The following is a 14565-nucleotide window of genomic DNA, read 5'->3' as shown; positions in this document are numbered from 1 at the left end:
GAGAAAGCTCAGGAGGCGGCGAAGAACTTGGCCGAGGCCACCGAAGCCGCTCAGACCCAGCGCGAGGCCGCGCTGAACTCCCCGGAGGAGGATCTCGCTGCGCGCGAGGAGAAGCTTGCCTCCATGCTTCGCAGCAAGGATGCAGAGGTGGAGAAGCTTGTCTTGCAGTGGACCAGCGAGCTGGAGCAGAGGCACAAGGAGGCACTCAATGCCCAGGCCCAGGTTCACGCCGGCAAGGTGGAGGAGCTGGAGGCAGAGCGCGACAGGCTGAAGGAGCATGCCCTGAAGCTGTCCCAAGAGAAGGACACGCTCAACAGTGCCCTGATAGAGGCGCAGGGCGCAGCCGTCAGCAAGGTTGGGGAGCTTTCCGAGGCCAACAGCTCCATCATAGACCTCAAGCTGAAACTGGAGGGTCTCGAGAAGGTGCTGTCGAAGGCCACAACCCGAGAGGGGACCCTGGCCAAGGAGCTGGAGGCCGAGAAGCTGTTGCGGAAGAACGAGGGCCTCAACTTCGCGGACCACGTGGAGGGCGAGAACCGTTGGCTTGATCGCCTTGCCACCGTCACCAACCAGGCCGTCGCGCAGCTGGCCATCATGGGGATGCCGGACGTGAGGTATGTCCCGGAGCGGGGCGTGAGCGCCAATTGCAGCCTGACCATGTTCTTCGAGAAGGTCGTCGGCGCTCTGGAGCGGCTCCACGCCAACCAGGTGGCCTCACTGGCCGATGATTCCCGGAGGTTTTGCCAGGGTTCCATGACCAAGGTTCTCACCAAGGTGGCGCACTGGTACCCCGACCTCGACTTCGACGCCGCGCTGGAGAGCTTGCGGGAGGTAACCGACCTTGCGCCGCTCAGGGAGCGCGTCGAGCCCATCATCAGCCGAGTCAGCGGAATTCAGAGGGTGGAGGGCCAGCGCCGGGATTAGGCATCCCGTTTTTTATCGCCGCTGCAGGTTCACAACCAAGACAATTGCTATCTCTAGTTAGAACCGCAGCAACAATTTGATGTAACATAACTCTGCAACACTTTTTAGTATCATGCATGTTATTTTCCTGTTAGTTTTTTCCTTGTATGTCCACCCTATGTAACTAGGTAGGCTTGCCGACGTGTAAACCCAGGGTGGCGTCATGGGGACGGATCCCCATTGTCCTGCCGGGTGTGCTTGCTGCCGGGCAAACCACCTTACCACCCTTAGCGCGGCCGCCCGAACTGTCGAGTTTGACTCGAGTCAGAGTCAGGAGCGTTGCCAGGTGCAGAAGGCTACCCCGCCACTCTCGACACGACAGCTTTGAGCTGTTGAGCGGACTCGAAACAGAACAAAGGCGTTGCCAATCGCGGGGGGCCCCCTTGCGTGCAGGTTTCCCATACATAGGCCAGATCTCCGAGGATGATAACCTTAAGTGTAAGAGGAAATAATCCAAGTCTCTGAATGACTTAGCTTTTCTGTTGCCGAGACGGCGTCGTTCCTCCAGCCGCCTTCTTCTTAGAAACCGAAAGCGATGAAGAACTTCTAGGCTAACTATCAGACCAGATTCTCACAATAGGGTCCCCTACCTGGCGCACCAAAGATGTCGGTGTGGAACGACACCTATGGGATCACAAGAATCCTTACTGTGGTTGTCGGGGCGCAGGGTTGCAAGGAGAGCAGGGCTAGTAGACAGCACAAGGATCGTTTACCCAGGTTCGGGGCGCGGGGGTGCGTAAAACCCTAGTCCTGCTTGGGTGGGTGTATTTCTAAGAGTTCTTGAGCTCTCGAACTAGCTGTGGTCAGTGTGTGGTTCGAAAGAGCCGAATCCCCCTCCTCGTCGCCTCGGGCCTCCTTTTATAGGAAAAAGGGGCTGCCACAGTGGCACACAGGAGGTGGAATGGTCTAAAGTGGCACGAGGTTATCCCTTGTATTACAGGACAAGGTGCATTTAATGCATCGCTTAGGTGTCCTCTTGCTTTATCGGGGACGGGGGCGAGGCCCGTCCCGTCCGTCGCCGCTCCTCCTTGCTTCGACACGCGCCTCGGCCAGGGATGCGTGCGGTGCCATGTAGGCAGGCAGGCAGCTGAGTTGGCGCGGAGGTGGAGCCTTCACGAAGATCTGCATGCCGCCACGCATGCGCTTGAGGAGTTGGCCTGGGAGCTGCATGTTGCCACGGAGGTGCCCGCCCAGCTGGTTCGCCTGGCAGCTGCATGTGAACGGCGGTGGAAGCTTGGTTGATGTGGGCTTGGCGGTGGCCTTGCCGGCGTCTTTGGCGAGGGCCTTGCCAGGTGGCCTGGCAAGGGTCTCGCTGTGGCGTGTTGTCGTCCCCGGCAAGGATCTTGCCGGGGGTCTGGTGGCCTTCCTTGGCAAGGATCTTGCCGAGAATCGTCATCTTCTAATCTGATCTTGAATATGTCTTCACAAAGATCTACATGCCACCACAGGGGTGCCTTCCCGAGCCCTGGCCCCACGCTGATGATGGCACTGGGGGCCATGGGCTCAAGGGTGGCTCTCTCTGTTGGTGCAGGGCGAGATGTCCCGGCAAGAGTCTTGTCGGGGCCACTGAGGCCACCCGGCAAGGGTCTTGCCGGGGGAACTTTATTCGTCCCTCTGCTCTTTGGGGTCTTGGCCTTGGCGTTGCTTTGATTGTCCTGGGCTTCAATCTTACCTTGGCTCACCTCCATCGTTCTGCTTGGTGTGGCTGTGGGCGCGGCTCTGACTGCCCATGCACAGGAAAAGGGGTAAAAAGATGCACCCCTATTTTTGTACACCGACACCTTGAAGAGAGTAGGACAATAAAAACCGGATTGCAATACCTTGTGTGCGGTTCTATCTCCAGCATGGTGTCCTCCTAAGGCTTCGGAGTGACACTTGCGTAGGATATGTTCCTGTTCAGGCTCAGGTACACAACGTCTAATAATACCATCTACTCCTTCTTTATAAAGATGTGGGTCATCCCAAAAGTATTGTCTCAAATCATAGAAGAACTTTTTCTTTTGCTGGTATGTGAAACTAGGTGGTATAAATTTAGCAACAATATAATTAGCATAATCAGCATACCATGGAGCGGTTCGAGAAGCATTTATGACATTTAATTGTTCATCAGGAAAGCTATCATCAATAGGTAGTGGATCATCAAGAACATTCTCTAACCTACACAAGTTGTTTGCAACGGGGTTCTCAGCTCCCTGATACGTCTCCGTCGTATCTACTTTTCCAAACACTTTTGCCCTTGTTTTGGACTCTAACTTGTATGATTTGAATGGAACTAACCCGGACTGACGTTGTTTTCAGCAGAATTACCATGGTGTTGTTTTATGTGCAGAAAACAAATATTCTCGGAATGACCTGAAACTCCACGGCACATCTTATAAAAAACAATAAAAAATCCTCGCCAAAGATGAAGACCAGGGGGCCCACAACCTTCTCATGAGGGTGGGGGGCGCCCCCCCTAGGGCACGCCCCCCTGGAAACCCTCCGACGCCAACTCCAACTCTATCTATTTGCTTTCAGAGAGAAAAAATCGGAGAGAAGAAATCATCGCGTTTTACGATACGGAGCCGCCGCCAAGCCCTAAAACCTCTCGGGAGGGCTGATCTGGAGTCCGTTCGGGGCTTCGGAGAGGGGGATTCATCGCCGTCGTCATCATCAACTATCCTCCATCACCAATTTCGTGATGCTCACCGCCGTGCGTGAGTAATTCCATCGTAGGTTTGCTGGACGGTGATGGGTTGGATGAGATTTATCATGTAATCGAGTTAGTTTTGTTAGGGTTTGATCCCTAGTATCCATTATGTTCTGAGATTGATGTTGCTATGACTTTGCTATTCTTAATGCTTGTCACTAGGGCCCGAGTGCCATGATTTCAGATCTGAACCTATTATGTTTTCATGAATATATGTGAGTTCTTGATCCTATCTTGCAAGTCTATAGTCACCTACTATGTGTTATGATCCGGCAACCCCGAAGTGACAATAATCGGGACCACTCCCTGTGATGATCATAGTTTGAGGAGTTCATGTATTCACTATGTGCTAATGCTTTGTTCCGGTTCTCTATTAAAAGGAGGCCTTAATATCCCTTAGTTTCCAATAGGACCCCGCTGCCACGGGAGGGTAGGACAAAAGATGTCATGCAAGTTCTTTTCCATAAGCACGTATGACTATATACGGAATACATGCCTACATTACATTGATGAATTGGAGCTTGTTCTGTGTCACCCTATGTTATGACTGTTACATGATGAACCGCATCCGACATAATTATCCATCACTGATCTGGTGCCTACGAGTTTTCCATATACTGGTTTACGCTTATTTACTTTCCCGCTGATACTGTTACAATCACTACAAAATACCAAAAACATTACTTTTGTTGTCTTTACTTTTGTTGCTGCTACCACCACTATCATATTACTGTGTTACTAAACACTTTGCTGCAGATACTAAGTTTCCAGGTGTGGCTGAAGTGACAACTCAGCTGCTAATACTTGAGAATATTCTTTGGCTCCCCTTGTGTCGAATCAATAAATTTGGGTTGAATACTCTACCCTCGAAAGCTGTTGCGATCCCCTATACTTGTGGGTTATCAAGACTAATTTCTAGCGCCGTTGCCGGGGAGCATAGCTCTATTCTTTGAGTCACTTGGGATTTATATCTGCTGGACACTATGAAGAACTTGAGAGATCCAAAAACCAAGATCTATCCCTGAACTACGAGGGGAGGTAAGGAACTGCCATCTAGCTCTGCACTTGATTCACCTTTTGTTATGAGTGAGTTTGCGACACCTACACCTGCTTCTGCTATTCGTTCTGATATGTCGCATGTTATTGATGATGCCACTTCTGCTATGCATGATACTTATGATGAAACTGCTTCTATGCCTGATAGTACTGGGCCCCTTAGTGAATTTCTTGATGAACAAATTGCTAGGGCTAGAGAAAAAGAAATTATTGAATCTGAATACGATGATGATAGTGATGATGAAAATATGCCTGTTATTCCTGAGGGTTATCTTTTTGATGTGGAATCTTTTGCCGCTATTTTATCTTGCAAAGATATATATGAGCTTAAGAGGCTATTAATTAAATGGAACAAAGAATCACTTAGAGATAAAATGAGGCCCGACCCTGCTTTTGCTACTTCACCTATATGTGTTCCTGATAAGGACTATGAATTCTCTGTTGATCCTCATATAATTACTTTGGTTGAATTTGATCCATTTTATGGCTATGAATCTGAAACTATTATGGCACATCTTACTAAGTTAAATGATATAGTTGCCCTGTTCACTAATGATGAGAGATCGAGTTACCTTTATATACTCAAAATATTTCCGTTCTCATTAAAGGGTGATGCTAAGATATGGTTTAATTCTCTTGATCCTGGTTGTGTGCGTAGTCCCCAGGATATGATTTATTATTTCTCTGCTAAATATTTCCCTGCTCATAAGAAACAAGCTGCTTTGAGGGAAATATACAACTTCGTGCAAATTAAAGAAGAGAGTCTCCCACAAGCTTGGGGGAGGCTTCTCAAGTTACTTAATGCTTTGCCTGATCATCCTCTTAAGAAACCTGAAATACTTGATATCTTTTATAATGGACTAACCGATGCTTCCAGAGATTACCTGGATAGTTGTGCTGGTTCTCTTTTCAGGGAAAGAACACCGGATGAAGCTGAAATATTATTGAATAATATGTTGACAAATGAAAATAATTGGGCACCTCCTGAGCAAACTCCTGCTCCAATTACTGAGCCTATTCTTAAACCAACTCCGAAGAAGAGAGGTGTTCTATTTCTCAGTCCCAAAGATATGCAAGAGGCAAAGAAATCTATGAAAGAAAAAGGTATTAAAGCTGAAGATATTAAGAATTTACCTCCTATTAAAGAAATACATGGTCTTAATATACCGCCTGTTGAAGAAACTTATGATCTTAATTCTTTATTTACTGAAGAACCTCCTGATCCCGATATCCCGACACAGGTAGTAAAGGTAAATTCTCTCTATAGATATGATAAAGCCGAAGTCCCTCCTACTAAAATTGCTAGTCAGCGCTTGGATGAGTTTGATAACTTTATGTTTAAGCAAGACAACTTCAATGCTTATTTTGGTAGAAAATTAAAAGAAAATGCTTATATGATTAGACGCTTGGGTGATTATATGGCTGATATTAAAGGTGAACTTAAACTTGTTAGCAAACATGCTTCTATGGTTACCACTCAAGTAGAACAAGTACTTAAGGCTCAAAAAGAAGTGCTTGATGAAATGAATAGTAAGAAAAATGATTATGCTGTTAGAGTGGATACTAGAACTGGTAGAATGACTCAGGAACCTTTGTATCCTGAAGGCCACCCTAAGAGAATCGAGCAAGATTCTCAAAGAAATAATGTTGATGTTCCTAGTTCTTCTAAATAGAAGAAGAAGAAAAATGATAGAACTGTGCAAACTTCTAGTGAACCTATTGCAGAACCACCTGATTATCCAAATGATATTTCTATGTCTGATGCTGAAACACAATCTGGTAATGAACATGAACCTAGTAAAAATATTAATGATGATGTTCATGATGATGCTCAACCTAGTAATGATAATGATGTAGAAATTGAACCTGCTGTTGATCTTGATAACCCACAATCAAAGAATCAACGTTATGATAAAAGAGACTTTGTTGCTAGGAAACATGGTGAAGAAAGGGAACCTTGGGTTCAGAAACCCATGCCTTTTCCTCCGAAACCATCCAAGAAAAAGGATGATGAGGATTTTGAGCGCTTTGCTAAAATGATTAGGCCTATCTTTTTGCGTATGAGATTAACTGATGTGCTCAAAACAAATCCTTATGCTAAATATATGAAAGATATCATTACTAATAAAACAAAGATACCAAAAGCTGAAATTTCCACCATGCTTGCTAATTATACTTTTAAGGGTGGAATACCAAAGAAACTTGGAGACCCCGGAGTACCTACTATACCTTGCTCCATTAAAAAGAATTATATTAAAACTGCTTTATGTGATCTTGGAGCCGGTGTTAGTGTTATGCCTCTCTCTTTATATCGTAGACTTGACTTGAATAAGCTGACACCTACCGGAATATCTTTGCAAATGGCTGATAAATCAACTGCTATACCTGTCGGTATTTGTGAGGATGTGCCTGTTGTGGTTGCAAACATTACTATTTTAACGGACTTTGTTATACTTGATATTCCCGAGGATGATACTATGTCCATTATTCTTGGAAGACCTTTTCATAATACTACAGGGGCTGTTATTGATTGCAACAAAGGCAATGTCACTTTTCATGTTAATGGTAATGAGCATACGGTACACTTTCCGAGGAAACAACCTCAACTTCATAGTATCAACTCTATTGGAAAAATTCCATCGATTATATTTGGAGGTTTTGAATTTCCTCTTCCTACTGTCAAGAAGAAATATGATATACTTATTATTGAGGATGTGCATATCCCCGTTGAGGTAACTTAGTGTTATTCGAAATTTCTCCAGTTTCATGATTATTGGAATGAGTTTGTTAACAAGACTTGATCAACCTTGTTAGTGGATTCTTTTTTATGAGCATGAGATGGATGAAACTAGAAGCACAAACTTCTGTACCCTCTTTATACTTTCTGTTATTTATATTAAATAAAGTAAAAATAGTATTTTCCTGTCTGTTTCCTGACTTATCTGTGCAATATAAAAATATCCCGAAAATAAAAGTCCTCAGAATGACATGCCAATTTAATATGATTTTTTCGGGAATATTTGAGGATTTACTATGCAAAAATTACCGCGGGAGGAGCTGCCACCTGACCACGAGGGTGGTGGGCGCCCCCCCTATAGGGCGCGCCCCCTGCCTCGTGGGCCCACGGTGGCCCTCCTCCAATTATCCCAGCACCCATCTTCTTCCTCTGTCTCACACAAACCCGAAAAACAAACTCAAGCACGAGTTCCAGCCACTTTTACTATGATTTTCGATCTCCTTGCTCAAAGCACCTCTCGCAAAACTGCTTGGGGAGATTGTTCCTTGGTATGTGACTCCTCCATTGGTCCAATTAGTTTTTATTCTAGTGCTTTATTCTTTGCAAATTTGTTCTGCATAGGTGAGCATGTTCTTGAGCTGCATGTCAAATTTATATGGTTCCAAGTAGTTCTAATGCTTGATATAGGCTCTAGGCACTTGTAGGAGTAGTTGCTATCAGTTTTATTGAAGTTGGTTCACTTTTGTTTGAAGTTACTAAAAATTTCAGATTATTTCAGAAAAATAATGAGGATATTTTTGAGGGGCTCATCGAGCCAAAGCTCGAAGGAAAAGGCACCAAAGCCTAAGTATAATTTGCCGCGCACCGCGGAGATTCGGGCGTGTGAATGGCCTTCTGAAGATTTCTTGAGAGCAGCCGGTATCTATGAAGATTTTCATGAATTGGCTCACAATGCAGGCCTCACCGCTTTCCTCCACGACCAATGCGACCAGTATCTCTTACTCACAAATACTTTTGTGCAAAACTTTCATTTTCATTCTAGGAACTCACCACCTATGGTGGAGTTTCATTTATATGATGAGCATAAGGAGATGTCACTTTGTGATTTCTGTCGGATTTGTTTAATCCCTTTTGAGGGCAAGACAAAAGAACCACATCATGATGATGTGGCTGGGTTTATTGATACTATCACTGTAGGAGAAACTAGAAAGGTTTCCGATGCACGAATCACTAGCATACATTTTCCTGTTTTACGTTACTTTGCATTATTTGCTAGTCATTGTTTAATTGGATGCGGAAACAGTGGAAACCTTAGTATCCCTGATATAATTATTCTGCACCATGGTTTATACAGTGATAATACTTTTAGTATGGGCGGTATTATTGCTAGACGGTTAAGTATGAACCGTACTAAGGGTCCCATCTTTGGAGGCGTCTATGCGACATGCCTAGCTGCACATTTTAACATACCTATTAGGCATGCTGAGAAGGAAGAAAAGGTGCTGCCCCGTGTTTATCTAGATCATAAAAGTATGGTGGCACATGATTTTATTGTTAATAATAGGGCAGGAGAGCTTAAGTATCAATTGTTCTTTAACAAACGTCATCCTGAAACTATTATGTTTCCTGCTCCTTCTTTGTTTAATTTTGTAGGACCCTACCTCGTTACGTGGGCTGCCGTCCAAGCTTACAAGAATCTTGCACCAGCCTCGGAACAGGAACCACAAGATGAACCTCCACGACAATCTGTTTATTCTTGGGATCCAGAGATGACTGTCAGTCAGTGGTAGTCAGAGTCTTCTTCTTCATCACAGTATGATCCCAACTATTCTTCCTCATCACAATACGACCCCAACAACTATTATTATGGATATCCACCAGGCCAGCCATGGCCATAAACCAACTTAGGCCAAAAGCCTAAGCTTGGGGGAGTACGTATTTCTCACCGACATTACATTTATGTTCACGCGCACTCATTGCTAGATGTCGGTGCTCATACTTTTTCACTATAATATCCATGCTAGTTTATGTTCTTTTTCCTGCTTTCTTCTTGTGTGTTTGTTAAACCTTAAGAAAAACCAAAAAAAATTAGTAGTTTATTTTTCTACTGTAATAGTAATAATTAAAAAGAAAACCCAAAAATATTTCCCGTTCTTCTTTTGCTTGTTGGGAGCTTTCCCGTGTAAATAGTTTTATTTCTTTCCTTTTCTTTGGGGGTCAGTAGGAGAAGACCATAATTAAATTGTTGAAGTGGCTCTTATATGCATTATTGTTGCCTTGTCTTCTCCTGTTTATTAAATGCTCGCAGATTCCAGCTTAGTCCAATGCACGCACACTCTTATTATTATTCACACCGTTCGGTCGTGCAAGTGAAAGGCAATTATGATGATATTTGATGGACTGACTAAGATGAGAAAAGATGGTATGAACTCGACCTCTTTTTTTGTAAATATGATGAGTCCCTCGTTCTTGATTCAGCTTATTATGAATAAACATGTTTGCAATGACAATTAGAGATCATAGTTGCTTGTGCCATGCTTGATTAGCTATGAGTTATAATGATTTACCTTGTATGCCATCATGCTATTGAGATGATTATGATGTGGTATGATGGGGTGGTATCCTCCTTTGAATGATTTAAGTGACTTGACTTGGCACATGTTCATGCATGTAGTTGAAACAAATCAACATAGCCTTCACGATATTTATGTTCATGGTGGATTATATCCTACTCATGCTTGCATCCAATGTTTATTAATTTTAATGCACGTACATGGTTGTTGTCGCTCTCTAGTTGGTCGCTTCCCAGTCTTTTGCTAGCCTTCACTTGTACTAAGCGGGAATACTGCTTGTGCATCCAATCCTTTAAACCCCAAAGTTATTCCAGATGAGTCCACCATACCTTCCTATATGCGGTATCTACCTGCCGTTCCAAGTAAATTTGTATGTGCCAAACTCTAAACCTTCAAATAAACATTCTGTTTTGTATGCTCGAATAGCTCATGTATCAACAAAGGATGTCCTTATCTTCCGTGTTAGGCGGGTTATTCTCAAGAGGAGTGGACTCTGCTCCTCACTCACGAGAAAATGGCTGGTCACCGGGATGCCCAATCCCATGATTTATGCAAACTAGATCAAAATTAATTGCAAACAAAACTCCCCCTGGGACCTGATGTATGTTGGAGGCACTCGTTGTTTCGAGCAAGCCATGGATTGATGTTTGTTGGTGGAGCGGGAGTATAAACTTTACCATTCTGTTTGGGAACCGCCTATAATGTGTTTAGCATGGAAGATATCGCCATCTCTTAGTTGTTACGTTGACAATGAAAGTATACCGCTCAAAATACAATTTATCTCTATTTCAAAACCAAGCTCTGGCACCTCTACAAATCCCTGGTTCCCTCTGCGAAGGTCCTATCCATTTACTTTTATGTTGAGTCATCACCCTCTTATTAAAAAGCACTAGCTGGAGAGCACAACCATCATTTGCATTCATCACTATTAATTTATATTGGGTATGACTATGATTGGATCTCTTTTACCATGAATTACAATGTCTAGTCAGTCCTTGATCTTTAAAGGTGCTCTGCATTTATGTTTTGCGGTCTCAGAAAGGGCTAGCGAGATACCATCTTGTTATATCATATTATGATTGTTTTGAGAAAGTGTTGTCATCCGAGATTTATCATTATGGCTTGCTAGTTGATTATGTTATTGATGTGAGTAATTGTGAGACCTGAGAATTATTGCAAATGTGGTTAGTTATGATCTATGCTGAAAACTTGAATGCTGGCTTGACATAGTTACAACAACAAGAGCAAACAGAGTTTGTAGAAGTTTTTCTTTCTTTCAGTTTGTCAACTGAATTGCTTGAGGACAAGCAAGGGTTTTAGCTTGGGGGAGTTGATACGTCTCCGTCGTATCTACTTTTACAATCACTTTTGCCCTTGTTTTGGACTCTAACTTGTATGATTTGAATGGAACTAACCCGGACTGACGCTGTTTTCAGCAGAATTACCATGGTGTTGTTTTATGTTCAAAAAACAGATATTCTCAGAATGACCTGAAACTCCACGGAACGTCTTAGAAAAAATAATAAAAAATCCTCGCCAAAGATGAAGACCAGGGGGCCCACACCCTTCTCACGAGGGTTGGGGGCGCCCCCCCTAGGGCGCACCCCCCTACCTCGTGGGCCCCCTTGGAAACCCTCCGACGCCAACTCCAACTCTATATATTTGGTTTCGGAGAGAAAAAAATCGGAGAGAAGAAATCATCGCATTTTACGATACGGAGCCGCCGCCAAGCCCTAAAACCTATCGGGAGGGCTGATCTGGAGTCCGTTCGGGGCTCCGGAGAGGGGGATTCGTCGTCGCCGTCGTCATCATCAACCATCCTCCATCACCAATTTCATGATGCTCACCGCCGTGCGTGATTAATTCCATCGTAGGCTTGCTGGACGGTGATGGGTTGGATGAGATTTATCATGTAATCGAGTTAGTTTTGTTAGGGTTTGATCCCTAGTATCCATTATGTTCTGAGATTGATGTTGCTATGACTTTGCTATGCTTAATGCTTGTCACTAGGGCCCGACTGCCATGATTTCAGATCTGAACCTATTATGTTTTCATGAATATATGTGAGTTCTTGATCCTATCTTGCAAGTCTATAGTCACCTACTATGTGTTATGATCCGGCAACCTCGAAGTGACAATAATCGGGACCACTCCCGGTGATGACCATAGTTTGAGGAGTTCATGTATTCACTATGTGCTAATGCTTTGTTCCGGTTCTCTATTAAAAGGAGGCCTTAATATCCCTTAGTTTCCAATAGGACCCCGCTGCCACGGGAGGGTTGGACAAAAGATGTCATGCAAGTTCTTTTCCTATGACTATATACGGAATACATGCCTACATTACATTGATGAATTGGAGCTAGTTCTATGTCACCCTATGTTATGACTGTTACATGATGAACCGCATCCGTCATAATTATCCATCACTCATCCGGTGCCTACGAGTTTTCCATATACTGGTTTACGCTTATTTACTTTCCCGCTGCTACTGTTACAATCACTACAAAATACCAAAAACATTACTTTTGCTGTCTTTACTTTTGTTGCTGCTACCACCACTATCATATTACTGTGCTACTAAACACTTTGCTGCAGATACTAAGTTTCCAGGTGTGGCTGAATTGACAACTCAGCTGGTAATACTTGAGAATATTCTCTGGCTCCCCTTGTGTCGAATCAATAAATTTGGGTTGAATACTCTACCCTCGAAAGCTGTTGCGATCCCCTATACTTGTGGGTTATCACTCCCTTCTATCAATAATATGCAAATCATATTCTTGTAGCAGGAGAACCCATCTAATAAGTCTAGGTTTAGCATCTTTCTTTTCCATAAGGTATTTAATCTTAGCATGATCAGTGTGAATAGTTACTTTAGAATCAACAATATAAGGTCTGAACTTATCACAAGCAAATACAACTGCTAAGAATTTCTTTTCAGTGGTAGCATAATTTCTTTGGGCACCGTCTAGGGTTTTACTAGCATATTGGATAACATTTAATTTCTTATCAACTCTTTGTCCTAGAACAGCCCCTACAGCATAATCTCTAGCATCACACATAATTTAAAGGGTAAATTCCAATCAGGTGGCTGAACAATAGGTGTAGAAATTAATGCTTTCTTAAGTATTTCAAATGCTTCTACACAATCATCATCAAAGACAAAAGGAATATCTTTTGTAATAGGTTAGTTAGAGGCCGAGAAATTTTTGAGAAGTCCTTAATGAACCTCCTATAAAAACCGGCGTGACCGAGGAAGCTTCTAATACCTTTAATGTCCTTGGGACATGGCATCTTTTCAATAGCATCAACTTTAGCTTTATCAACTTCAATGCCTCTTTCAGAAATTTTATGCCCCAAGACAATACCTTCATTAACCATAAAGTGGTATTTCTCCCAATTCAGAACAAGATTAGTTTCTTCACATCTCTGCAAAACTTGATCAAGGTTGCTCAAGCAATCATCAAAAGAGGATCCATAAACGGAGAAATCGTCCATAAAAACCTCACATATCTTTTCACAAAAGTCAGAAAATATAGCCATCATGCATCTTTGAAAGGTAGCAGGTGCATTACATAAACCAAAAGGCATACGTCTATAAGCAAAAGTACCAAAAGGGCAAGTAAAAGTGGTCTTTGCTTGATCATCAGCTGACACAGGTATTTGAGAGAAACTAGAGTAACCATCTAGAAAGCAAAAATGTGTATGTTTGGATAATCTTCCTAGCATTTGATCAATAAAAGGTAAGGGGTAATGATCCTTTTTAGTAGCCTTATTTAATTTGCAGAAATCAATTACCATCCTATAACCTGTAATAATTCTTTGTGGGATCAACTCATCTTTATATTAGGAACAATGGTAATACCTCCCTTCTAAGGGACACAATGGACATGACTTACCCACTGGCTATCAGCAACGGGATAAATTATACATGCCTCAAGGATCTTTAATATTTACTTTCTTACCACTTCTTTATCTTAGAATTCAGCCGTCGTTGGTGATCAATAACTGGTTTGGCGCCTTTCTCCAAATTTATTTTGTGTTGACATAGAGTGGGACTAATGCCCTTAAGATCATCAAGAGTATAACGAATAGCAGCATGGTGCTTCTTCAGAGTTTTCAATAATTTCTCTTCCTCCTTCTCTGAAAGGTTAGCACTAATAATAATAGGATATATCTTCTTTTCATGAAGATAAGCATATTTAAGAGTATCAGGTAAAGGTTTAAGCTCAAACACGGGATCACCCTTGGGTGGAGGAGGATCCCCTAGGATTTGAACAGGCAAATTGTGCTTCAGAATGGGTCCTTGTTTAAAGGATACTTCATCTATTTCCCTTCTTTCATTCATAAACATATAATTCTCATGGTCTAGCAAATATTGTTCTAAAGGATCATTAGGAGGCACATCAATAGAAGCAAGACCAATAATTTCATCTTTACTAGGCAATTCTTCATCACGAGGTTGTCTACGAAATTTAGAAAAATTAAACTCACGAGACATATCATCCAAACCAATAGTAACAACATCCTTCTTGCAATCTATCTTAGCA

This window comes from Triticum urartu, chromosome 1A (assembly GCF_056163025.1).
Source record: "Triticum urartu cultivar PI428250 chromosome 1A, HENAU_Tu73, whole genome shotgun sequence".
Lineage (NCBI taxonomy): Eukaryota > Viridiplantae > Streptophyta > Magnoliopsida > Poales > Poaceae > Triticum > Triticum urartu.
Note: the sequence above shows the minus strand (reverse complement) of the source record.